The sequence below is a fragment of the Microtus pennsylvanicus genome, chromosome 6 (genome assembly GCF_037038515.1).
Source record: "Microtus pennsylvanicus isolate mMicPen1 chromosome 6, mMicPen1.hap1, whole genome shotgun sequence".
NCBI classification, from domain to species: Eukaryota; Metazoa; Chordata; class Mammalia; order Rodentia; family Cricetidae; genus Microtus; species Microtus pennsylvanicus.
Window position 1 is genome coordinate 18,849,985 of NC_134584.1, and position 27,472 is coordinate 18,877,456.

The 27,472-nt window shown below is 37.2% G+C and overlaps 1 protein-coding gene across 4 annotated transcripts in view; it reads right to left on the minus strand.

The window, feature by feature from the left end:
- Cdh12 (cadherin 12) overlaps window positions 1-27,472 on the minus strand; it is a 788,260-nt gene that overhangs the window by 311,543 nt on the left and 449,245 nt on the right. For 3 of the 4 annotated variants that reach the window (XM_075975840.1, XM_075975838.1, XM_075975836.1), the window contains one exon: window positions 17,331-17,476. The exons of the other annotated variant lie outside the window; for it this stretch is intronic. The gene's annotated coding sequence lies outside the window, so the exon portion shown is untranslated. The remainder of the gene's footprint in view (window positions 1-17,330; window positions 17,477-27,472) is intronic. 4 annotated transcript variants of the gene reach the window in all.

Sequence of the window (27,472 nt, forward strand, 5' to 3'; positions counted from 1 at the left end):
TTTTGTAGAAGGATTCTAACTTGCCCTGAATGTCAGCCTGTTTTTTTTTAAAGGTCTTTTTTATTGTTAAGTCAGAATTTCACGACAAATTAAGAATCTTTTCAATGTTTGAGGGAATTAGAATGTAACAAATTCAAGAGACTGATTGTAGTTACATTATAGTATAGACAACCTAGTTTACGTTACCAAAATTAAGTGTTACTTCAATTCTTTTTTTTATTTATTTTACATACTAGCCACAATTCCCCCTCCCATGCCTCCTCCTGCTCCCCTTCTGCTGCTTACTCCCTGTCCACCCCTACCCATTCCTCCAAAAGCTTAAGGCCTCCCATGGGGAGTCTACAAAGCCTGATGCATTCAACTGAGGCAAGATCAAGCCCCTCTTGGCTGCATCAAGGCTGAGGAAGCCACCCCACCATAGGGAATGTGCTCTAGAAGGCCAATTCATGCTCCAGAAATAGATTCTGATCCCAATACCCAGGGCCCCTGAAGCAGAGCAAGCTACACAACCGTCTTCCACATGCAGAGGTCTTAGATTTTTCCCATTCAGGCAGCCTATTTCTTGAATGTGCGTGACTTAGATGGAAAATGGTCATTTCATGATGTTTTGATTTTTTTGTTTTGTTTTTGTTTTTTATGATTCAGACTTTTATTTATTTTGACATTTTTTATTACTTTATAAATAATGCCAATCAAAATTCTCACTTCCTCCTCTTCTCCCTCTTCCCTTCTGCTCCCCCACTCACCCATCTCCCAGCCCCTCCCAGTCCTAAGAGAGGGCAAAGTACACTGCCCTGTGGGAAGTCCAAGGCCCTCCCCCCTACATCCAGGCTTAGGAAGATATGCATCAAAAGAGAATAGGATCCCAAAAAAGCCAGTACATGCAGTAGAGACAAATCCCAGTGCCTTTATCATTGGCCCCACAGTCTGCCCCAATTGTCAACCACAATCAAAGGGTTCAGTTTGATCCCTTGCTCATTCAGTTCCTGTCCAGCTGGAGTTGGTGAGTTCCAATTAGCTCAGGGACGCTGTGTCAGTGGGTGAACCAAACCCTCATGTTCCTAACTACCTTACTCTTCTGAGTTTTGATGTTTTTAATATCATATGTGAGGAGATTTGTAGAGCTAGCCACATCTGACTGGCACATTCTTTGTAGGATTGAAATTTGTGGAGAAATGACTTGGCAGTGAAGAGAAATTGATGCTTTTCTATAGGACCTAGGTTTGGTTTTTGGTAGCAATGTGGTGACTCACAATCACCTATAATTCCATTTCCAGGGGGTTAGATGACCTTTTCTAGCCTCAATGTGCAGCAGGCACACACATGGTGCACATGAACTTATGAAGGCAAAACAGTCATACAAATTGAATCAAATAAATACTTCCAAAAATTGGTCTTTGTGCAATTTCGCCAGTAGGAATTTTATCAGAGCAAATTATATGAAGTTATCTGAACAGAACAGGGGACATCATAGAAGACAAGACAGTGAAAATAAGGTTTTAAATAAAAGCAGTTTAATGAACTCAGAACGGCATATAAAAATGTCATCAAGGATAGCTAATACAAATTAAATTTATATAGGATCTTGGTTTTTCTATCAGTAAGAGTTTAGTGAATGGAAGTGAAGAATAGTTTTTTAATAGATTGGGTAGGTGTTTTCATAGTCAGTGCTTACAAGAGTTAAGGAATTTAAGGGAATGTTCTTTGATAATTACATAGAATTGATTCTAGGTTGTGCTTTGACCACATGGTAGACATGAGTTTATCTATGCTATAAGACCGTATTTAAAGCAATCTTGTTGCCAAAGGCAACCTAAACCCCTTGTCAGATATAAACAAAAATTTTGAAAACACTTGGGTACCTGACCTAGAGGTCATGTGTCTCCAGCTCTTGATTGCATTTTCTCTATTCCATTTCTTATCATTCTTTATAAATTTTACTTATAAATCAACTCAGCAGTCTTTTAACTTGTTCTGTAGGTTCCGGGTAAGGCTGAGTTCAATCTCTTTGTAAAAACTGACCAGACAAAAAAGAGGAAGGAACAGTCTGCCCAAAAGGGGTTGCGATTTCTCAAGAGTATTCTCAGCAGGAGTTTCACCTTGCAGATGACTGGAGTTCAGAGGAGGAAAAATAAGAATATTTTTTTCCAAAATAAAGAGTGAGCACCTGGGGAGTCTTCACCCACAGCCAGGGGACTCATTGAATGTTTGTGATATAGCAATCTAGCCAGAAGTCCTTTGTCATCATAAAAGTATCATTTGATAGAGATAGGACACAATTTTATTATCCCAGTACTAGGCATTTGAAGTGCCAAAGGTCTGTAATAAAAGTTGTTTCAATCCTTCTGGTAAACAGAGGTTTTTCTTAGCTGAGAAATTATTAGAAAACCTTGGGGGCAAGGTTGAAACTAGGGTCAGGGACAAAGACCAAGATGACTGGAATTGAGAGATGTTGAAAAATTATGAAAAGAAGGCCACAGAACCACGAGGGCTAGTGTTATGCAGTTCATGTAATAAAAATAAAATTCACAGTCATTGCATGACTTCTATAAATCTGACACTGTGCTAATTACATTTATTGGGCACTGGCATTATGCAATATTCTGTGAGTTGGATAATATTTTCTGTGGGTATACAAAAACAGGAGGATAGGTCATTTAAAATGGAAAGAAAACAGTAGAGCCAAATTGAAATTTTAGTGCATTAAAATGAAAGAAAAACATGGTTTTTTGTCACTGAGCCATAGTTATTGAATGTTTTTTTTATAGTTCTCTATATGCAAGCCAAGGAAAAACAATTATTATTTTTCTTAGAGAAAGTATATCTAGTATATACTCCATATTTTTTATAGTTTTTTATTTGATTCTTTAAAATTATGAGAACCTAGCAATATACTTTATATATTTCAAATGCACATAAGCAAGAAACCCTTTAATTGATTTAGTCAACACAAAATTTGTTACATGAAATGATTTACGTTTCATCATCTTGTGAAAAAACATAACATATTTAGTTTCTATTGATCCCTCTTTGCCTTCTTCTCAGACATAGCTTATTGTGAGGGAGCAACAACCTAAAGATAAAGTGTTCAATTTTTCTTCTGGAAATATGACAGAGAGAGAGAGAGAGAGAGAGAGAGAGAGAGAGAGAGAGAGAGAGAGAGAGAGAGAGAGAGAGAGAGAAGCATTATGCATTATAAATGATAAATTGTAACAGGACTCTGTAAGCATCTTCTTAATCACAGGTTCTAAAACCAGAAGTTTAGGGGAATTCAATTAGAGTATTACTAACAACAACAAAAAGACAAGACAACACATAGTATAACATAGAAGGAACCTTAGTGGTGACTGTGTGTGTGTGCATGCACATGTGTATGAGTTTATATGGGAGGTCTCTGTGTGTGTCACTGTGAGTGTGTATACTTTAATGTGCATGTGTGAATGTGTGAATCTGGTATGTGGTCTTGTATGGATGTTGGATATGTATGCGTGTATGTGTATAGATTTTCTTTTATGTCTGAGAGACAAATCAAATGTTCCTTACTTGTACCTAGTATAATATATTCCCAGGGGCATAGGCTATACCAGGCACACACTGACAACATTAATACACTGAATTTGTCTCAGGTAGATAGAGGAAATTTCACAGTGTTCAAAAACCTCTTAGTTCTTTGAATTAAAAAATCTCCGATCTGCAGAGGAAATTGAGAATCGTATCCAAACCAGCAACCTGGGCTTAGAACAATTTCCAAGGCATCCCCAGTCTCATGGCAGCCTCCCATCCCCCTCTCTATTGCCACTTCAGTCCCCTCTAGCTCAACTCAAATCACTATGCATTTGGCAAACTGACATCGCCCTGTACCTTACTCCTTTGAAATACTTCACGTGATGAACATTGCTTCTTTTCTCAAATAATTTTTTATGCAGTTCCAACTTCCCAATATCTAGACTGTTCTGGGAACAAGATCAGGGGTAGATATTCATAGAATGCGACTCGGTTTTTCATGTTGCTTATTTTTATATTCATAGTTTTGGCCTGAGAATGAAGGAGGCGAGGAAACATGTCAGGATTGCAGGAAGACACTTGGCATGGAGGACATTCAGTAGCATGGCTTCTGCTCTTGCTGTGCTTTACTTTATCTTGGTGTTTATTGATTTTATGAAGGTCATGTATTGGCAAAAGAATGTTATAGCACTTTGTCATCCAGAGCTATGTTATTATCATCTATTTCCTAAAATACTGCTGCACGATAAAAAGTTTGGGTCAGTAATTTTAGTCCTGTCTCAACTTTCACAAAGGTGATCACCACACACACACACACACACACAGAGGCATGCACACATGCACACATGCGCACACACATGCACACACACACACACACACAAAATCACCACTTTTAAAATTTATAAAGTATCTCAACAAGTAAGGATTCTTCCTGATTTATAATTTGGATAAAATTTGCTGAAATTCTTACATACTTCTTCATTTCTTTTCATATAAATATGTTTCCAGTCAGCTGCAAAATATGAAAGATTTCTTGTGGAGCTCTTGCAAATTAGTGGGGAAAAACTCATTTACTAAAAAAAATGAATAAAGAGAATATTATCTCCCTCACAGTAAAATCAATCTCAACTTCAGTTTTAATATCAAGATAAATTATTTATAATTATAACAAAGTTCTGAGAGAAAAATTTAAAAGAAGTTATTACATATACTTCCTATATTGTATGTGTATTATGCAGACATGCATATTCACACTCATTCAGACACATGAGCACAAGAATACACACACATATTCATACGCACATCACATCATTACCGTCACTGTTAAGGCTCATTAAAAATATTTTCCTTAACCTTTTCTCTTTCTCCACTCACAAAGTAAATATTCATAAGGTTAAAAAATGTTTTTATTCTTTCTGTTGTGTTATTATTTATTCTGATGCACTAATACATTTGAAAACTGTGCATCAAAGTTAATATCTTTGGTATAAACCAAGCAATCTTTACAAACATGAAGGACAGAGACAGGTGGTGCTCATCATACCTCACAACTCAAGAACGGGACCTTTTGCAGTTTTCTATATTTTTATGAAGGAGTTATGACTAATGTCTAGATAGTTAAATGACTACCAATTTGTTTCTGTTTTGTAAAATAGGCTTAGTACCCTGGATTTTAAACTTCCTTCATTTGTGTGCCTGTTATAACCTCATGAGACTTAGATGAGTAAATCCAGCGCTTCTGGAAATTCTATTTGCTATCCATACTTCATCTCACCATCTCTGATTTCTCTATGCAGTGAATGATTTATTTATTTGCAGACTTTTGTTTTTACTGTTATAAAAACAGTGTACAAGAAGATGTCTTTAACTATGGAGATTCTTTTTTGTGGATTTGGACTGGAGCCTGCGTGTGAGAAGTAAGTGCCTATTGCTGAGCTATATTTCCAACTCTGGTATTTCTTCCTGAAATACAAAAACATGTAATATATTCCCACAAGTACAACATCAAATCTGGCAGTTTAAATGATTATGAACTTTTTCTAATATTTAGATACAGACTTGTGCCCTCCAAGGGTCCCTTTATGAAAATGTAATACCAATGGTAAGGCATTACATTATACAAACTACATCCAAATATTAATAGAATTAGATAAATCATTGGGGTATAGTCTGCTTGAATTCTAGCAACTTCACTAGAAGATATAAAGCAAACAGAGGTACCATGTACACGTGTGCTCTCTGCAACCTCAAGACTCTGGGAGGTTGGTGACACAGAAACCAGAACTGACCTCTCATACCGGGGCATCTACAAATGCAAGTCTAGAAATTCAAGCCCAGATAAACTTCTTTTCATCTTGGTATTGTGGTATTAGCACTAGAAAATAGACTAAACACATTTCCATGTTTAAATTCTTGGAAGCAGAGACAACAATTACTAAGGAAGCACTAATTTTTACACTTTGCTGAAGTCAGAAGAGATGGAGTGAAAAGACCCTCAGGATATTCAGACTGCACTGTGTTCAACAGGCAGTGACAGAGTTGTGTGGGATGTGGATCCAGATTGTAGTTGTCCAGAAAGTATTAGAACATTACATTATTGTGAACTAGTGTATGCTTGAAATTCCTGCTACTGGGGAACTGAGTAAGCTTAGGTGGAAGGATTAGTGATTTTTATTTGTGTGTGTGTGTGTGTGTGTGTGTGTGTGTGTGTGTGTGTGTGTGAAAGAGTGGGGGGGGTGAGATTATATTATTGATATTATAGTGTATATAGAGGCTGGGTAAAAGTGCCTGGGTTGCCTGGGTAAGTAGATTTTCATATGAAAGGTCCAGTGACTCTTACTTACTGCTCTGTTAATGACTATTGAATTCCATTCCTCTAATCCATCTCAAGGCATTGAATAAATAATATTAAGCTTTATATGATCTTGAGAAGTACATTAACCAGAATCCAAAGTACTGATAACAATGGTATAAATCTTTCCAAGGCATCACCCATTGAAGATGGAATGAACCAATTTGATAAGCAAAATATCTTAATCTTTCTGCATTTTTTTGCATCAAATCATTATATTTCTTAGATCAGATGCCACTACAAAAGCAATGAAAAGCAACAGCAAGGGAGAGGAGTTGTATCTACTGAGTCATTAATGTTAGGACACATGAATGGTCACAGAAACGATCATAATACACACAGAGAGGGCAGTGGTCATGGCTTTATATCTTGAAACTGTCCAAGACGTATTATAATGGAAGCTATCAGCTTGAAGTATATTGAACTATTTTATTGAAATTAGTGTGACATATTTATCACTGCATACAGAAGCACTTTGTGCTTAAATTTGGACAAGACTCCATTTCTGTCTCCAAATAAAAGTATATTTTACACTACTTTCTTGTGAGAAAAGTTTTTTAAAAACAAAATGGCTCAGGATCCAGGAAGGAAAAATTCCTAATGTCTAATGATACTTCTTTGGAAACCAGAAATATAAAAACTACGATGTCCAACTTGTTTGCTATTTTTTCTATTATGAGCTATTACCCTGTTATGTTTATAAAATATTCCTCCTTAGACAGTAGCCACAACATTCATTTATCTTTGCATTATGCTTCTCTCTGCTTTTCAGATGTTTGCCTTTAGGGGCACTGATAAAACACACAAACACATACACAAAGCCATTATATTTTGTGGGCCTGCGTTAAAAATCACATCGCCTCCTGACAAGCTATTTAAAATGTCATTTGTGCTTTGTGAAGGCTTTTAGAAAAATCCCGAGACCTAGACCCAAGTGACCCAGACTGTGTTTCTGCAAGGATTGCAATTTCCTTGTGAGGATTATGGTTCCAGGGAAGATCGCTTCTAAATATCCGTGAGAGAAATTCGTTCCAGAATTAATGCTGCTGTTTGCTATATATTGATTTTTATAACATTTCACCTAATGCCATGTAAAGACAACAAATAAAATGAGCTTTAATTACAGCAATATTAAGTATAACAGGGCAATCATTCCCTACGCATGGAAGGTCATCATATAACAATTCAAGCTGTGCTTGGAGTTACTAATTCACAAGCATAGCTAGTTTCTATAGATTGTTACATTTTTCTTTAGATCATAAATGATAAGAATAAGAACCAATTTAGTTCTATGATAATAAATATCATAGAGTTATGAAATTAGAAACCACAAAGTGTTTTTTTTGGGGGGGCCGGGCGGTGGTGGCGCATGCCTTTAATCCCAGCACTCGGGAGGCAGAGAGGCAGGCGGGTCTCTGTGAGTTAGAGACCAGCCTGGTCTACAGAGCTAGTTCCAGGACAGGCTCCAAAGCCACAGAGAAACCCTGTCTCGAAAAAACAAAAAAAGAAGAAGAAAAAAAAAAAAGAAACCACAAAGTGTTATTTTTGAAGAAAGTGGACTTTTGACTTAAAATATTCATGTTCATTGATTACAAATGGATGAGAAATGCTATCCTGTTATTTCACAGATAGGAACCAATTGGAATTGAGTTTTATTCAATGTGTATGAATAATTTCTATTGTTCACTTAAATACAAGATATCTACACAGCCTTTAAAGTAGATATACTGCTTCAAATTTAACAAGTATAGTTCAGTGGTTATAAACATAGTGGAACTTTTGAATTCATTTAATTATTATCAATGTCTAAATTTGCTGACATGGTATAGAAATAATATGGGGGCCAAACATATTTTTCTTAAATAGAAATAATTAAATTGTCAAAGTAGAAACAGATACTATCTTATGAAAATAATGACTTCACTTTTGAGAAGGAACTCAGTTAATATTTTCACCAAGTATTTATCTATATGTCCCTGGGAATGTAGACATGAACAAGAAATGTCCAACATCTCCAACAAATGACCAAGATCTTAATAGTAAACAGTGGAATGACTTCGCCGATTCACATAGAACATGGATAAAGCGTACTCCAAATGTTAAGAAAGGAGGGTGCAGCCATCAGACCTTGCACATAGAGAATTTCATGAACAGTTAGGTTACCTTCACAAAGGGAGGACAACCCATACAGGAAGCTCTAAGATAAGAAAAAAAATGTTTATATATTTATATTTGTATTTACAGTCTTCAATTTCCCTAATAATGTTGGGCATTCTTTTGTGGAGGACAAGACTGTAGCAAGTGACCATACGGAGAGTGGCCGATGACGGTGACATGAGATATGGAGAAGTGAGAATAAAAGTCTCCATGAGGGGGGATTTAGAAAGCAGGACAGAAAGGTCCAGATGTTTATTAGATACTCAGGCATGACTAGTGCAAACAGAAATTCAGCTGGCTGTATTTATAACCTGACACACCCGGTAGAGTATAGTCTGTTTTGCTTACTCCCAGTTGAGAGGGAAAAAAAGGTAGGAAGACTAAGAATGAAATAGAAAGATGCACTGATCCTGCCATTTCCCACCCTGCCTTCTTCCTGCTTCTGGTAGTCCTCATTCCTTCCTTTACAAAACTGTTGTTTTTGTTGTTGTTGTTTTATTCATTTTACACACCAAGGACAGTTCACTCTCCTCCCCTTCCTCCCCACCTCCTCCCCTTCCCATCCATTTCTTGGAGAGGGCAAGGCCTCCCATGAGGAGTCAACAAAGCCTGGCAGAACCAAGCCCCTCCTCCCTGTGTCAGGGTTGAGTATGGTATCCCACCATAGTGAATGGGCTTTAAAAAGCCAGTTCATGCACCAGGGATAAATCTTATATCAGAAGCCCCACAAAAAGACCACACCACATAACTGTCATCCACATTCAGAGTGTCTAATTATGTCCCATATAGGTTCCCCAGCTGTCAGTCAACGTCAGTGAGTTCTCACAAGTTCGGGTAAACTGTCTCTGCGTGTTTCCTCATCATGATCTTTACCCCCCTTGCTGTATATAATCCCTCTTTCCTCTCTCTACAACTGGACTCCCAGAGCTCAGCCAAGTGTTTGCTTGCGGATCTTTCCATCTGCTTCCATCAGTTCTTGGACTAAGGTTTTATTTATTTATTTATTTTTTGAGCCTCTATACGTGTGTCCACTCATGGAATGATGGACATCTTTAAGGATGATGGAGACCAGTGTTAATAGAAAGTACTGTTCCTGCTCTGGTCAGCATCAGTTTGCTTTTTTTGTTTTTTTTTTTTTTAAATCTTTTTTTTTTATTGAGAAAATGAGAGAAAAAAAAAAAACAAGTTTCCACCTCCTCCCAGCCTCCCATTTCCCTCCCCCTCCTCCCACCCTTCTCCCCCTCCTCCCACCCTTCTCCCCCTCCTCCCACCCTTCTCCCCTTCCTCCCACCCTTCTCCCCCTCCCCCCACTCCTTTCCCCCTCCCTCTCCAGTCCAAAGAGCAGTCAGGGTTCCCTGCCCTGTGGTAAGTCCTAGGTCCTCCCCCCTCCGTCCATATCTAGGAAGGTGAACATCCAAACTGGCTAGGCTCCCACAAAGCCAGCACATTAAGTAGGATTAAAACCCCTTGCCATTGTCCTTGGCGTCTCATCAGCCCTCATTGTTCACCATGTTCAGAGAGTCCAGTTTTATCCCATGCTTTTTCAGTCACAGTCCAGCTGGCCTTGGTGAGCTCCCAATAGATCAGCTCCACTGTCTCAGTGGGTGGGTGCGCCTGGACCCAGCAATACCACTCCTGGGAATATACCCAAGAGATGCCCTATCATATGACAAGAGCATTTGTTCAACTATGTTCATAGCAGTATTATTTGTAATAGCCAGAACCTGGAAACAACCTAGATGCCCTTCAATGGAAGAATGGACGAAGAAAATGTGGAATATCTACACATTAGAGTACTACGCTGCGGTAAAAAACAATGACTTCTCGAATTTTGCATGCAAATGGATGGAAATAGAAAACACTATCCTGAGTGAGGTAACCCAGACCCAAAAAGATGAATATGGGATGTACTCACTCATAATTGGTTTCTAGCCATAAATAAGGGACACGGAGCCTACAATTGGTGATCCTAAAGAAGCTAAGTAAGAAGAACCTTCATCTGGTGATGGATGGAGATAGAGACAGAGACCCACACTGGAGCACTGGACTGAGCTCCCAAGGTCCCAATGAGGAGCAGAAGGAGGGAGAACATGAGCAAAGAAGTCTGGACGAAAGTTTTATAATGACAATCAGGGTAGCCACCAGTCTGATTACAGGGGAAGGCCAGTTCAGGCATCTGCTCCACTATTGCTAAGAGTGCTAGCTAGGTTTATTCTGGTGAGTTCCTGGTGTCCTTAATACATGATAGATTCTATTCTCGGCATTGTCTCTGCATCAGTGGTCAGAGTCTGTTCTCAGAGGTCATGGTTGTCACATGGGAAAACAAAAGGCAGTACTTAGTAAATGTGAGAATTTAAAAAGCAGGACAAACAGTGTGTCTGTCACAATTTAGATGAAATGATAAGAAAAACATGGGTGAAGAGGTCAGCTCACATATGTCATGTCAGTGAAAATTAGCAATGACAGCAATACAGAATTATGTAGAAACATTATGAGACTTCACCAGGTTTTCTTTGTTCACAGTTTCTTATCAGTGCTCAGAGATGGGAAGAGATACTTGCTATACCTGATCAACCTGGCCTAGGAACACTAGACAAGTCATATGACAGCAACTAGGAAAGAAACTGCATTTTTTTTTACTATCATGGGTTAGAGAAAGAAGATGGGCTAATATGAGAGACACATGCCTTACCGTATGCTCCTAACCAGGAGCACCACCCTTCTGAAGAGGGTGGGTGTTAGAACTGTAAGATGTTGAATAGGCAAAGACAGCTTAGCTCATAAAGGTTCTTGCTGCCAAACTTAAACACCTGAAGACCCTCGTTTGTCCTATGTGGCCTATATAGTAGAAGAAGAGAATGATCTTATTCCTGCTTTTTTGTGACCACAATAACTTCCCTGATACATGTGAAAACTCACACAAACATATGTAAATGCATGTGTGTGTGCACACACATACACACACACAAATACAATAGTATAATAAAATTTTGAAACAAAGAAATACATTATTGGAAAACAGGATGCAGAAATTCTAAAAACAACACCTAGAGAAATTTCACACCCCCTTGGTATTTTGAAGTTGCTTGTTGAGAAAAGCACAACTCTGCACTTCTATATCAGCATCACCTGGGAATAAATAGAACCCAGCTACTAGACCATTTCTATGTACATTTTATCATGTCTCTAAGCTTTGCTTCTTCAGTTTTCTTCTTCAACCTTCTAACTTAAGAAAGAGAGAACAAGACCCAAGAACCTGCTGCTATAATTCATTATAAGTTTCAACATAGACAATCATGAGGATATGTGATTTGGAATATAAAAACAATGTATTTCATTGCTGAAAATATTTCTCTATGATGGAATATCTCTGTATAAATTGGTAAATAGATAGAACCCCCCAAAAAGTATCTTGATCAGAAGTTACAATTAGAATATTTAAATCCTACAAGTATATTTGTGTTTTTATATAGGATTTAAATATTCTTGAGATAGCCAAACTATATTCATTGTTCAGACACCCAGGAAAATTATCCAGTGTGAATGCTCCATTTCTGAAAAAGGACTGTTTCTGAACAACGACTCAAACTTACAGCTCATGCTTGACCATGCAGAAATTAGTATTTATACATGCATTTTGATATAGCTCTAGTTTGACTGTTAAAGTTTTTTCCTACCCTTCAATCCAGTCAGTTATTGAATAAAACAGTCAGACTGGCACTTTATATTTTACAACTTTCACTTCTTTCAGTTTTCTTCAGAAAGAATCAAAATAAAGGCTTCAATTGCTACTTTAGTCCTCTGCCCAAAGTAGGAAGCTTTTTCTAAATTGAGTCCTAGATTACACTCCTTTAGGACACATTCCCTCACAAGTGGAAATCCAATGAAAGAAATTTCATTTTCTTAAAATGCAAAGGTTCTGCCGTGAGCGCGGTGTAAAGAACCAGATCTCGGAGATTATGTCCTTGCTGTTTATTCCTGCCGGAACGACATAGCAATAATCTCTCCTAGCTAAGTCAAGTGGAAGATAAATGACTAGCAATGCTTCCTTTTCACAATATTTTCATTTTCATAACACTTGACAGATTAGGAGTGACTTAGACCCATTGTCTCCTGCATACTATAATTATGACCATGTCAAAGAACCTAAGAACATAACTACCTTAACTGATTGTCCATAGCTATGGAGCAAGTGCACGCCTTTAAGGGAGTTAGTCTTTGAGTGAGGTTACATGCAGGTTATATGTCTATATGTCTATAGATGTACCCTATCTACTGGCTAGAAGGATGATAGCTTTATAAGTTGTTAAGTCATTTATAATGTTTTAGTTTGCAAAGGAAGATTTTTTTTAATTTGAAATAGTTAAATGAGCTTACACCACTAATAAGAAAAAGGTGGGGAAAGTTGGAAATTGTCTTGGTATTTTATGGCATGTCTATTATAACACACAAGACACAGAGACTTGTTGTCTCTCCTCAAGGAGGCACCCTTCTTGCATTAGCCTTAACAGTAAAACAGAAATATTCCATCTCTTTTTTGTTTGTTTGTTGGCCTAAGGTGATTTATTGTATGCTAACCTATCTTAAATGTGCAGCCTTACATACGATTTTTCTAGACTGTCACTTTTGTGACTCTCAAGTTTATCTCAGCCCCCTCATAAAATAACCACAAAGCAATTGCAATTTAAATTCAGCAATTTAGAGACCCAGTATTTTCCCTGAGAGTATCTTTTATTTTATGCTTTTCATGTAAGGACAAGGTGGTCAGTAGTTATTTTTGCAATGACTGAGACTAGTCACATTTACTTCTGGTCTAAAATGTAAAGACCCCTAATCTTCATGGAAGTAGCTATGCTTTCTACCTGTGTCCCATCACCTGCATTTTTGCAAGACAAGTCTATACTTATGACACTCATAGTTTAGAAATAAGATATAAGCTTTAATATATTAATTTTCTGTCAGTTTACACAAATGTAGAATAGGCCAAAAATTTGTCAGTCAATAAAACTATGATTAAAATTCTGCTTGTTGATATAGATTACCTGTGGGTGTATGTGTGTATGCTTGTGTGTGTGTGTAATATATAGACACATTCTTTATTTTCTTTTTAATTGTTGTTGGACTTTGTTGTGCAATATATAAATATATAGTGTAATTTGATTTAAGAGATTTTTAAATTTCATCTGTTTTGATTATTTCCTAAGTATAGGTATGCGTGTCATATTCATGTTGGTGCCCATGGAGGCCAAAGTTGTGTTGGCAGAGACTGTTTATTTGTTCCCTGCCACTTAGACCTAAAATAATCACACAGATACTATATTATTTGCAATACTGTTTGGCCAATAGCTTAAGCATATTTCTAGCTAGCTTTTATATCCTAAACTAATCCATTTCCTTTCATCTCTGCATCACCATAAGGTCATGGCCTACAGGTAAAGTTTCGGTGGGTTCCAGTGGAAGTGTCTGTCTCTGTGGTGGCTACATGGTTCTGCTCTCTCTCTCTCTCTCTCTCTCTCTCTCTCTCTCTCTCTCTCTCTCTCTCTCCATCCTTGTTTGGATTTCCCACCTGGCTTTACTCCACTAAGCCATTGGCTGAAAGCAGTTTTATTCATTAACCAATAAAAGCAACACTTATACAGAAATGACTTTCCACACCAAAGGTGGGAACTAAATCCACTGAAACTTGAATTGCAGAAATTTTTTGAGCCATTTGTCTTCAATGTTGGAAAGCAAATCTATTTCATTTTGTTTTGCTTCACTCTGTTGCAAGACGAGTAAGTGCTCTCATCTGCTAATCTGAGTTCTTAGGCTCTATGCTCTAGTTTTTAGATTTTAGCAGATAATTGGAACAAAAGGTATTACTGCACATCACAGACATACAATCTGACTTACACTTGTGGTTTTATGACAACTCTGGTTTGGCACTTAATCATATTAAGTTTTCCAGCTTATTATTAATTTTCTATCATCACTCCACTTTCAACAAATAATATTGTATCTATTTTTGTATAGAAATCCAGGTATTGCTAAATTATAGACAGACATTGTTTCTTCATATGAGAATGTTTACATAAGCTCATAAGAAACAAATAAACTTTGTTGAATTTAAATCTATTAATTGTTGTTATCCTTATTTGAGTTCACATCTGACATTCATTTTCAAATAGTAATTTTTCTATATTGTCTAATATTATAGTTGTCTTTGGGATGAATATGAATTACCCTTAACTTCTTTTTTAATCTCAGATTGCTAAAAGTGACTTTGGATTTAAATGATTAAGCATGTATGTGTGTACATGTGTGTGTGTGTGTGTGTGTGTGTGTGTGTTTGCAAGTGTGTGAGGGTGTAGAGAGAGTGTGCTGGGATTTGGTATTAGGAACTCACACATGCTAGGCAAATGCTCTAGACTGAGCTTTAGTCCCAGTCTAAATTTTATGAAGTCTTTACAGTTCTTTACTTTTAGGGACTGTTTTATTCTGTGTAAATGTGTCCCATAAAATGTTTTCTGATATTGTATAAGGAATATATTATAATCAAGTAAATCAAAACGGATATTCCACATAGCTCCAAGATGTATACACGTGACAATAATATAATAAGTTGGAGAAAAGTAAAACATGCATTCTACCTAACATAAAAGCTAAATATCCTTATTATTTTACATTCACTCAGTGTGTGTGTATGTGTGTGCATATGCTTGTACATCCATGCATCAATGTACATGTACATATGTGTACTACAGTTCACAGATGGAGCTGAGAAGACAAATTGCAGGAATCTTTTTTTCTGTTACACCATTTGGCCATGGGAATTAAACTCATATTCCCAGCCTTGGTGGCAAACACTTCTACCTGCTGAGTCATCTTGAACACCTGAACTCCTAATTTCTCCATTCCCTCATATGTTTCTACAATGAAATTTAAGAATATGGCAACAGCAAGTATAATAGTTCTTTGTTTTGTGTTTATATAAATACATTAGAACACACTGTGCTTATTCATTGATTGCCATACACTTCATTGATCAGAATGTCCTATAAAAGTTCACTGTGCCTGATGTTGCCATCAGCTTGAACTTAGTACATGGGATAGTCTATACTACAGAACTGATGCTAGCAATGAAAAATGATTTAATGTAAAACATGTTTTGGTTATTTACCTCTTCATCTACTTTTCTTAGAAGTATAGAGGCGATTAAGGCTACCCTGGGTAGTGACTTAGTTAACACAATTTTCCACAGTTATCTTTAAATCCTAGAGAAGCCATCCTATTCCAACAAAGAGATAGACATCTTGGAGCTATAGAAAGAGCAACTTATCTTCAGGCATTGACTGAGAACACAGACAACCAGCCAGAACACCAGCCTACAGTTCTTCTGCAAATATTGTATCCCTGTGTAGGAAGCAATAGCAATAGCACTGGCCTGAATAGCCCCCATGGGAACTGCAGCAGGATGGGGAATTAATACAGTGCTCTGATATCTTTATAAGTTTTCCCATCTCATGACACCTATGGAAGGAAAGTGGAATCAACATTTGGGAAATATGACTAATCACTTTAAAACCACATTTGGGATACCATGACAAATGATACACACAAGGCAGCTACATATTTTGTTTGCACTTTAATATTTCAGATTAGTTATTGAAATTCAGTACAGAAAGTATTGTGACAGCATGCAATTTTACTTTAAATAGTGTATCTAATTATTTAATAATAGATTTATAGTTATTGGCCCACACAATAGCAAGGTACACAGTCACTATTCTCCTCTCTTAAGAGTGGTAATCAATAGATCCTCTGTAAATTTATGAAACAAAATATTTTTGTTTATCTTGATCTTACTGACCATAGTATGGTAATAATACTTCAGGCTATATTTACATGTGCAAACTAAAGAGGAAATAATAAAGTTGGCATCATTCAATTTAACATTGGAAAAAGTTTTACCACTGCCTTTCTAGGGACCATCCACAAAATGAGAAGAAGAACACACACAGAAGTAAGATGAATTATTTACTGAAACTAAGTGTATTTTTGCCCTAAACTATGAGTGTCTGTTAACCTAACCTCAATTCACTGTAGTTGGATAACTGAATTAACCTCAGAAACAACATACTTAAAAGTTGAGATTTTGGTATATAACCTTAAATTCCCTACAACGAACATTTCAGAAAACAATGTTTTTTTAAAAGCTTATCTAATAAGAGAACCCCTTCTATCTTGTATGAGAACTATACCTTACACCTATAGAATAATCAATCCTTTAGCTTAATTTCTCTGTAAAAGTTGATCAAACACTGTAAACATTTAAATTTAAGTTCTTAAGTGCACACTTTTAAACTCTCAGAGATTCAGTCCTGCATCCTTAAACCTAACAGAAGTGCAGGGATATTGTGGAAGTAGAGACCTGCCACAGAATCTCAGAAATTGTTTGCAAATTTCTTTACCCCCAGAAAGGTTTCTGGGTTGATTTTTTTCTCTTATATCAAGAAACAACGTCAAGCAAAATCAAGTTACCTTGACACCCTGCAGGTCTCTAATCAAATTATTAAAAAGCAAAGGAAGTCGTCCACCTTTGCACATAATCTTTTAATTTCTATTGATGAAAAACAGAACTATCAGATGTTATAAGACCGCCTCCATTATACCGTTATCCCCAAATACAGGCTCCGATCCAGGACCCTTGCTTGTAAAACTAAGCCTTGCCCCGCCATAGCCAGCCACTTACTGCAGTGCAGAATGTCAGCGCAGACAGTAAGAACTTTCCGTGCAGGGATTCCGCGCGATACAGCCAGCCAGGCACAGCAGCACTTACCTTAATTGAAATACTCTCAGTGATCAAGTGAGAAATCCTTCAGATCAACCGTGAAACGGTGGGCAGATCGAAGTTTTCAATCAACACCCACAGAGTGGCAGCGTGCCCTGCTCCTTTGCCTCTGTTTATGCCAAGCTCCTCGCTGTCTGAAGGGAGAAAAAGATCAGCTGAAATCCTTGGAGATTCCCAGTGAGTAAATGAGGACTGAGCGATGTTTTCTAGCGGGAGTTTCTCCGTGAGCTCGCACTGTTTGCTGGCTCCCTAACTGCTGTGATGGACGCCTGTCAGGTCTCTGGAGCCAGGAGGTATTCATTGACCTGATTAGCAGGCAACGCTCCCTGCGTGCAGGCAGAGCATGCGGAGGGCTTGTGGGTCTCCTGGGAATCAGAAAAGGAACCAAGGCCACTGGGGAAACTGGTCTTTCCCAGTCTGATGGATAAACTCCAACTACGGCTATAATTTATAGGGTGATTAGCCACAGTGTTAGCCATTGAAGGACTTCAGCAAATTTTCTTTCTCCAGCCGATTTTGCAAGACGCATTCATGTTAGATATAAGGCACAGGGAGACGCTTACTAGACTGATCGGGCTCATTTGTAAGCCGAGTCTAAAGCTGAAACATGTTTAAAGCAATGCGATGAAAGAGATAGCTGGATTTGCCTTTGCCCCTAGCCTGCCACATATATCAACCTTTGTCTAACTAAAATGACTTTAAAGGTTTATTACAGCCCTCCAGAGGGCAACTCTCTGACTTGAAGAAAGATGGTATTCATACTAAATAAGCATTATCTGGCAGTTTTGTACAGACACAAGCATATGCACCAAAGCATGCAAAACAGAGGGCTGCTCTGTACTTTTTCAAGTAGCATTTTTATATTAACATCACATTTACAAAAAAGGGTTATATTACCCAGAGTATCAACAGAAGAGTCTATGACACCTAACAGAGACATCTTTTCTTTTATCTGTAAATGTTGCTGGGAAGAAAGAAAGAGCAACAATGGTCTTTGTATCCAAGGAAAAAATAAATAGCAAGAGACTGTTTAAATGTAGCCAGGTGTCTTTACCTCCCTGCTCGTCCCCATCCATCGTTCCCCCTCTCACCCACTTCTCAGTAGCCTCGACTCTTTCACATCCAAAGTTACGAGGCCCCTGGAGAGATCTAATGCTCTGGAAAAGGTCACGGAACTGAATGTTGAAGCCCCAAATGGTTAATTTTTGACAGCTCTCACTTTTGCAGGAGAAAATTATGCAAATAACATAAAAAGAACAGATGAAAAAAGTCATTTGCATGTCTTGAGGGTGAGAAAATTCTCATTGCCAGAGAGGAAGCTGACGACTGTCCTCTCACAGTAATAGTGTGTGACATATTCAGTGTGTCTTCTCCATGTTAGGTCTCAATTGGGACAGCTGGCATCCCCTTGGTGTGCCGGGTGTGTGTGTTTGCGAGGGAGGTGTGCTCTTCTTGCAGTGCAGTGCTCACGTGTATTTGAGACATCTCCCAAATCCATACTCCAAACTGTCTCAACACACACACAATAGGGGATTTGTTTGCCTTGTCCACACCAAATCAACTTCCTGTTTGGATTTGTCTCATTAATAGACTAACTCGGTGATGAAACTTCTAGGTGAAGTGAAAGCTGAAGGTTGGAACTGACTTGCTGTGCATAGGGCCAGGCTCTCAGTGGGAGAAGGCAGAGATTCCTAGGGGGTGGTCCCAGAAGGAGAGGCTGCTTCAGCATCCCATGAAGAGGTCTGGTGCTCCCTCAACTGGTGGAGGGTGAGAGCTGAAGGTGAAGAAAAAAACTTGATCGATTCACTTCAGAAGGAAACAACTCTTGCTACTCTTAGGCAGGAAGCACATTATCCAATTATAGACAGGCGGTGGAGGGCTCCCACAGAAGCGAGGCTCCTTAAATCGAAATTAATGTACCCGCTCGTAAATAGCAAGCAGGAACTACACCTGCTAATTTCTTCACAGAGCGCTCCAGCTAGGCTGTAACAGGGCACTTACAAGTGGTGCTCACTAACATTTTATGTCTCTGATGTGTAGGTGTTCATGCAGTTAAAGCACTCTGCACCTGTATCGATTAGAGTACTATTCAGCGCACCTCCGCTTAAAGAGTGGCCTCTTTTTGGAAACTTTTTAAAGCCTTAACACTGTACTTACTTTCCTGAATCCTGTTCACCAGCAATTACTGTTTAAAAGGAAGGGGGATGCAGCAGGAACTCCCTTTGTGCCAGAGGACATGTTCATTGAATAATATTGACACTCATGGTCCTTCCTCATACCAAAACCTCATTCCCCACCAAGACTCATTTCTACAATGTGTCTTCAGTATATATTACTCTATGCCAGACTCTAAATGGGTTTATGGGACTATGAACAGAACAACAGAATTTTGTGAGAAGAACATGAAAAGACATGAGTAATGTGACGGTACTCGGTGTCTTAATTAGGGATTCTATTGCTGTGATCAAATCCCATGACCCAAAAGCAAGTTGGGAGGAAAAGGTTTATGTGGCTAATACGTCCATATTGCTGTCCATATGGAAGGAAGTCAGAACAGGAACTTAAGCAGGGCTGGATCCTAGAGGCAGGAGCTGATGCAAAGGTCCTGAAGGAGGTGCTGCTTACTGCCTTGCTTCTCCTGGCTTACTCAGCATGCTTTCTTCATTTTCAGAGGACAACTTTTAGAAGTCGGTTACCTCACTGAACCATTTGGGCTCCGGGGATCTAACTCAATTAGTTATTCTTGCTCTGAAATACCTTTACCAATGAGCCATCTTGCTGGTTCTCTTTCAGCTATTTTGTTAATTAAAGCTCAAAGAATATAAATAAATTGATTATTGGAACCAGGCAATATAGTTAACTGCAACCGTAAAACTTCAATGATATTTATGAAATTTCCAGTTTTGAAAACAAAAGTAAATCCTTTGGAGGACTTGGGAGAGTCGCCCCTGTGCCGGCCTGGGCAAAGCAATTGAATTGGCCCTGACAGTGGAGATGTGAGATATCTGACTCTGAGGGCATTAAAGTAGGAGAAATGGCCCCAGCCCTCAACTTCCTCATTACGGCAAGGGGTGAACTCACCAAGACAATGCAGGCGAGCTCGCCCTGATGGGGAGGATGAGAATGAGCTGGCAGACTGACCAACCCTGCAACTGCCCAGGCCCAGAAACAGGATTATGGGGTGGCTCACCCCGATATCCACCCCATCTGTGAACAGCAGACCCAAAGCAGCAGGTTCTCCACTACACCGGACAACAGCCGGATAGCAAAGAAGATTCCCAGCAAAGGCTCAGCACCGATAGAGTAACAGAGACCAGAGGCTTGAACAAGACAATTGACTCTTTACAATGAACACTTACAAGTAAAGATATATGGACAAATGGGTTTGCTGCGTGACTCCTTATGTCACACTGTAACTTCAATGAGATTTTTTTCCTTTTATTTCTTTTCTTTTTTTAAATTTTATGGGGGGCTACAAAGGCAGAGGGCAAATATGAAGGGACAGGATATGAATGGGATCTAAATGAATGATGTGAAAGACAAAAAGAATAAATGAAAAGAAAGTTGAAAAATGGAAACAAAAGATGTTCTTCCCGTGGGATATGAAAATTACCTTGTCATTTTTGTTATAGATTTATAATTAAATAAATATTTCATAGCCATAGTTTATCTTTGTTTTGTTATTGCTGTTTTTGTTTTGTCTTTCCAGAGGGTTTCTGTGTGTAACAGCTCTAGGTGTCCTGAAACTCGCTTTATAGACGAGGCTGGCCTCAGACTCACAGAAATCCACCTATATTTGCCTCCCAAGTGCTGGGATTAAAAATGTGTGCCTCGACTGCTCAGCTACTTTTGCTTTAATATATTATTAGAAAATAAAATTCAAATATTAATGAGCCTAAAACTAAACTACATCTATGATATTCAATTCTTTGTAATATATAGTGTATCTTGGTCAAATAAACACCCAATGTTCAAGTAACATCTTTGAGGGGAGCACAAAAAGATAGGAAGAGTCAGAGAATCAGTGAGTCCCTTTTAAAATTGTGTCTTCAAAATATGAAGGGAAGCCATACCCTCAATCAGAGTATGACTACCTAAACACGACCTGAACAATGACAACACCAATAGACCTGCCAATTCAGATAACTGGGGAGGGAAATCACACAAGCACTGCTTCTAGATAAAGAACTATAGGCAATTAACTACCAATGAGAGAGAGAGAGAGAGAGAGAGAGAGAGAGAGAGAGAGAGAGAGAGAATTTATTTTCCTCAGAGTAAACCTTCTAATTGGTTAATTAGTTGCCCAATACCAAGTGGTCATCCCTGAAAACAAATACATAAATGCAACACAAATGGACAGTAGTATCTGCGAGAGAGAGAGTGTGTGTGTGTGTGTGTGTGTGTGTGTGTGCACAGAAATGTTTTCTGCCTCACCCAGTCCCAAGGTCCTTTTAAACAAATCACTCAGAGGCTTAACATGAATTAGAAACTGTTTGACTTATTAACTCAGGTTTATTATTAAGTAGTTCCTACAACTAAATTAACTCATTTCCCTACCAAATAAATTAACCCATTTCTATTAGTCTGTATTTTACCATGAAGTTTGGGGCTTGTTACCTCCCATCTTGCTTTCCCTGAATGCTGCTGGCATCTCTCTGACTCCACCCTTTTTCTCCCTATATTTCTGCTTGGCTTTTTCTACCTGACTTTATTCTGCCTGACTATTGGTCAAATCAGATTCTTTATTAATTAAATTAATAAAACATATTCACAGCATTCAAAAGGATTATCCTACAGCATATGTGTGATCTTCTCTGTATGTAACAATGATAACCAGAGAATAACGGACCATGATTTGAGAAGGAGAACAAAGGACGTTGGAGAAGATGGAAGGAGAAAGAAAATGGAAATGATGTAAGCGTAATAAATCAAATCAGTTAAAATTAAAAAGCCTTATCATTTAGTTGTTTCACTAACATCATAAAATGTAGTGGTCATTCATGATAGAAAACTGGTTATTTCAAAAATTTTTATTGAAATATGCATTAACTACACCAAATTTAGTATGATTTATGCTATCCAAGCTTTGTCTACAAGCTCCTAAACAAGACTTAAATACAACCATTTCATCCTTCTTTGAAATTACTAGACATATTCAAAGATTTCAGAGAAATATTGTGACCACAGTTTTTTAAATATGTCTGATACAAAAAAAAATCTGTCTATAAAGAAATGACGATCACTCAAATTAATTCAGCCTTTACACTTTGCCAGTAAGTTTCTTACTTATTATTTAATTTTATTCTTACAGGAATCTTAGGAAATAGGTTACCTTAAGTATTTTTTATCATATTTCCATGACAAGAAAATGAGAAATAAAAAGGGCAAGTACTTGTCCTTTTGACTTTGCTCTTTGGGGAGAAACACAATGGTCTCTTTTCTCAGTTAGGGTTTTACTGTTGCTGTCAAACAAAATGACCAGAAAGCAAGTTGGGGAAGAAAGAGTTTATTTGGTCAAAACTTCACAATTGCCATTCATCCTTGAGGGAAGTCTGGACAGAACTCAAAAGGACAGGATCCTGGATGCAAGAGTGGATACAGAGGCGATAGAGGAATGCTGCTTACTGGCTGGCTCCACATGGCTTTTTCAACCTGCTTTCTTAGGAACCAGGATCACCAGCCCAGAGATGGTACCACCCAACACTGCCTAGGCCCTCCCCTGCTGATAACTGAGATAATTCCCTACAGCTGGATCTCATGGAGGCGTTTCCTCAATTTAGACTCCTTCCTCTCTGATGACTATTGCTTGGATCAAGTTGACACACAAAATCAGCCACTACATCTTCTTTTCATGAAAGTGTTATTGTTTTCTGCTTCCTAGTAAATACAATCATATGAATCATGATATAAAAAAATGGGCACCAAATGAGAATATACATTTAAATACCTATATTCAAAAATATTCAAAATATTCAAAAATATTACTAAAAAGTGCAAAGTTATTTAGGTTTGTCCCAAATAATATAAATGATGACCATCTTTTAATGGAAGGAAAATTATCCACAGCCAGTGAGCGAGTTACAGTTGATATGTCCTGGGATATTTGCTTAGATACTTACTTTGCCAGATACTGGCTACTTTTACATATGCTTGGAATATGTTGTGATAATTTTCTAAATGTGAGTTTTAAATTCTTATATTAATTTTAAGATTCCAAATGACTTTATATTAAAATATTACTTCCTTGCAAGTTTTGTGTGGATTTAATAATCAGGAAAAAACAAATTTCATAGCATTGGTGTTATTTTAAAGATTAAAAAAACTAAGCAAACATTGTAGTAGCAACTGATCATGTAGCATCAGAAACAAGCTAACACTTTCACAAAAATATATTCTGATTAGTAATAGACTCTCACAAGTTACAGTAATTTCTGCCTCAGTCCAAAACCATGAAGGTTATGTAACTATATTTACTAACATTTAAGGAATATTTTTCAAATTATTGAGACTAGCTTTTCTTATATACACTGAAGAAAGTGAGAAATTATTAAATTTAGAAGGAGATCAAAATTGAACATGCTATCAGAAGTTTGAGACTAGGATGAGAATTCCTCCACTAACTGGCTTTATAACCTCCAGACACTTAAAAAACTTACAGTTAATAATTTCACAGGAAAATGTAAGTAAATTAAAATGTATTAACTTTAAGATTACAGCCAGTGCCAAAATACATTATCCAACTAATAGTTTGTGATATCCTTTCTACCTCCTGCAGAAATAACCTGGCAGTCAAGAGGAAAAGGTTATATGTAAAATCACGTTTTCTCCTCTCTCACCTCTCAGTGCTCCTCACAGTTTAATTGTTTCATTCTATAAATAACATTATAACAAGAATATTTTGTTCATAGTCTAAAGTAATTTATGAATCAGCCATGAGTTGCTGATTCTATGTTCCACATAGTGTAAGTGAAAAAAAATCAAGGTTATGAGTGTTCTTTGATAATTTTTAAATAATTATAACATTTTTCTTCAATAAAAATATTTGATTTTGTCTGACTAAATTAATGGTTAATTGTACTTTTTCCAAAGTTTTGGAATAGTAAAAATAAAATTGAATTCATTTTTGTTTAAATTAATTAAGAATTAAAAGTAAACACATATTAAGACCAATATGAGTGCATTTCAGCCATATTTTTGCATTCACACTAAAATAATAAAAAAAAGTATGAATAATTAAAAGGAAAGGGGCTTTCAGGTGATATTTTATTCGGGAGTAAAAGTTTCTTTGTTAGCTCAGAATTATATTTTGTATTGTATATACATGCATTAATTCTAAAAATAAAATACATGATATTAAAAATTCACTAGCAATATATAATTTTAGATTCATTCTAGTCAAGTGAGAATGGTGATGATCAAAATTTTTACTAGAAAGTACAAATCACACATATTTCTTCCTTGCTAATAAAATTTTAAAAATCACTAAATAGCTGTATATTAAAACATATTCATGTATAGTACCGAGTATCAAAAGAGAAGGTTATCTTTTTATTGTTCAGATAGAATGAGTCTTTTTGGAGAATGTAAAAACACTTTTAAAACATCGACTTAAGTGTGGAAAGATACAGATGTACGTATGTGATAATCAGGACCAGATGTGTTGCTGAGTTTACATTCCTACAGTTTAATACATCGTTCTTTAGTTAGTCTGATTCCTAAAAAAATAAACTTCATATTATTATTTTAAAAAGTAATTTCTATAATCATAAGTCTATTAGCATTCTTAACCACAATGAATAAAAAACAACTGACATTACCAAGTCTGCCAAACATGTGAAACACAGGCGCATATTGTTGAAAAGAATGAAATTACAAAATTAAGGTGAAACTATAATTTGATAATTTCTTAAGGAGTTAAACATAATGTCTATATAGGATGTAGCTAGCCCTCTCCTGAAATCATTATCCCAAACAAAAGAAAACATGTGTCTCTGCACAGTCTTTCACATACTAGTGTTCAAATATTCATAAAGGCCACAAACTGAATATTGTCCACATATCGCTCGAGAGCAGACTAGGAGAGTTTTAATACCTCCCTGGACTGAAGTACTGCTCAACAGAGAACCTAAAGGGGGAACCAGTTGCCTTCTTGAAAACTAAATTGTCACCTGATTAAGTCAGTGACAAAAAACATAAATAAATTCAATGACGATATTCTGGATTTATATAACATTCAAAGCTATGTAAAATAATCCATAATGAAAGACAATTAGTAGGTGATCGACCTGATAGGGTTAGGAGAGAGTGAGAGGAAAGCATGTAGAAACCTCGCTGGATGATAAAAATGGTCAATACATTGCTTATGGTGGTGGATTCAAAGATGAGTATGCTTTTAAGACATATGTAACTTAAAATGTTAGTATATACATCTTATTTAAGTATGTAACCTGCCAAATAAATAAAGAAAACTATCACAATAATTAATATATTAATATCCTATCATGTCCATAATAATCTAAAATTTCCATATATTTACTAATTTTCTTTTTTCTGATTTTATTTCTATTTGGCATTAAAGTGTGTGTGTGTGTGTGTGTGTGTGTGTGTGTGTGTGTGTGTATGTAAGTGCAGTTGCCTAAGGGGCACAAAGAGGGTGTCAGACTCCTGGAGCTATAGTTACAGGTATTTGTGAGCTGCCTAGTGTAAGCTGAGACCAGTTTGGTCCTAAGGAAAAACAGCAAGTTTTCTTCTAACCACTGACCCATCTCTCAAGACCTTACAATTATCTTTCTTTTTTAAAAAGAATACCTATGGAATAGGGAGAAATCACCTATTTTATATTCCTGATGGTTTCTCAAATTGCACAAAAAATTCTCTATTCAATTACAGTTTAAGACAACTTTAAAATTAATGTCCTAGTACCTATCCAGATAATAGTTTAGTAAAAATTTATATGGAGGAATAAATGCCATCAGTGCTCAAAATATAAGGGCTATAAAATGCTTAATTCCTTCTGGATGCATATCTATCTTTGTGCATTTGTTCCTCGCTGCTCTACACCGGCTACTGGAGACCATCCTAGCACGGCTTCAGCACCTCGTCTACAGCCAGTGAACTATGTTATAGAAAAACAATTGTGTTTCCTGGGCCCCTAACTGAGTTTGACAGGCTGGAAGATGAAAATACCCAACACAGCATCATAAACTTGAGCTTGCTACAAAGTAGCTATCAAAAGATCCGTCTTATTCTTATTTACTTGATTATAAAATAGAATGCTTTATTGAGACCTTTTGATGACTCTATTAACCTCTACATGCCGTGTTTCATCCTCCATTCATTTGCAATGACTGGAGTGCCCAGTTCCTTCTCCTGCCAAATTGTTCTTTCTCAGTCTTCGCAGAAGTCAATAATTTGCTGCCACATCAACGGAAATAAATGTCTTCTATCAGCTTTATTGGCTCTGCTTTCTTTATTAAAATAATTTACCTCTCCACAATTATATGAGGTCGAGCATATCCCTAGATGGTGGGGAGTCTGAAGTAAGACTTTCATTCTATTGAGCATCAAATATGTAGTAATGACGGAGCAGTGCTGAAGACAATAGCGACTCTCAACGTTACTTTCTAACACTAAGGCAACACAACAGAATGACACCCAGAAATCCTGCATCCTTCGGCTAGTTCTTTAAATCAGATTTGTCTATGTTTCTTCAGTTGAAAATGTGTGATGAAATAAGAGGTTAGCTCAATCACAAGGAGTACCGATACTGAATGATTCAAGAGATTCACGGCCCTAATGAGGGAATGAATGAACCATGGCGACTAACTAGAGACTGGCTATAAAACCAACAGAAAAAACATACTAGTGAAGTAGTTCAGTGGACAAATATTCTCACTGAAAAAGCCTGGCCCGAGTTTGATCCCAGAATCCAGGGTGTAAGAAACAAACTAACAGATGACTGTTGTCCGCTGAATTCTGCATGTGCACCAGGCAAATGAATGCTTACACTCACAGGCATCACACGCACACACACACTCACACACACACAAATAAACGAAATATAAATTAGTAGCAGGTTCTTCATACATTATGTATAACCCTAAATGAAACTAAGCTTGAGCTCTAAAGAT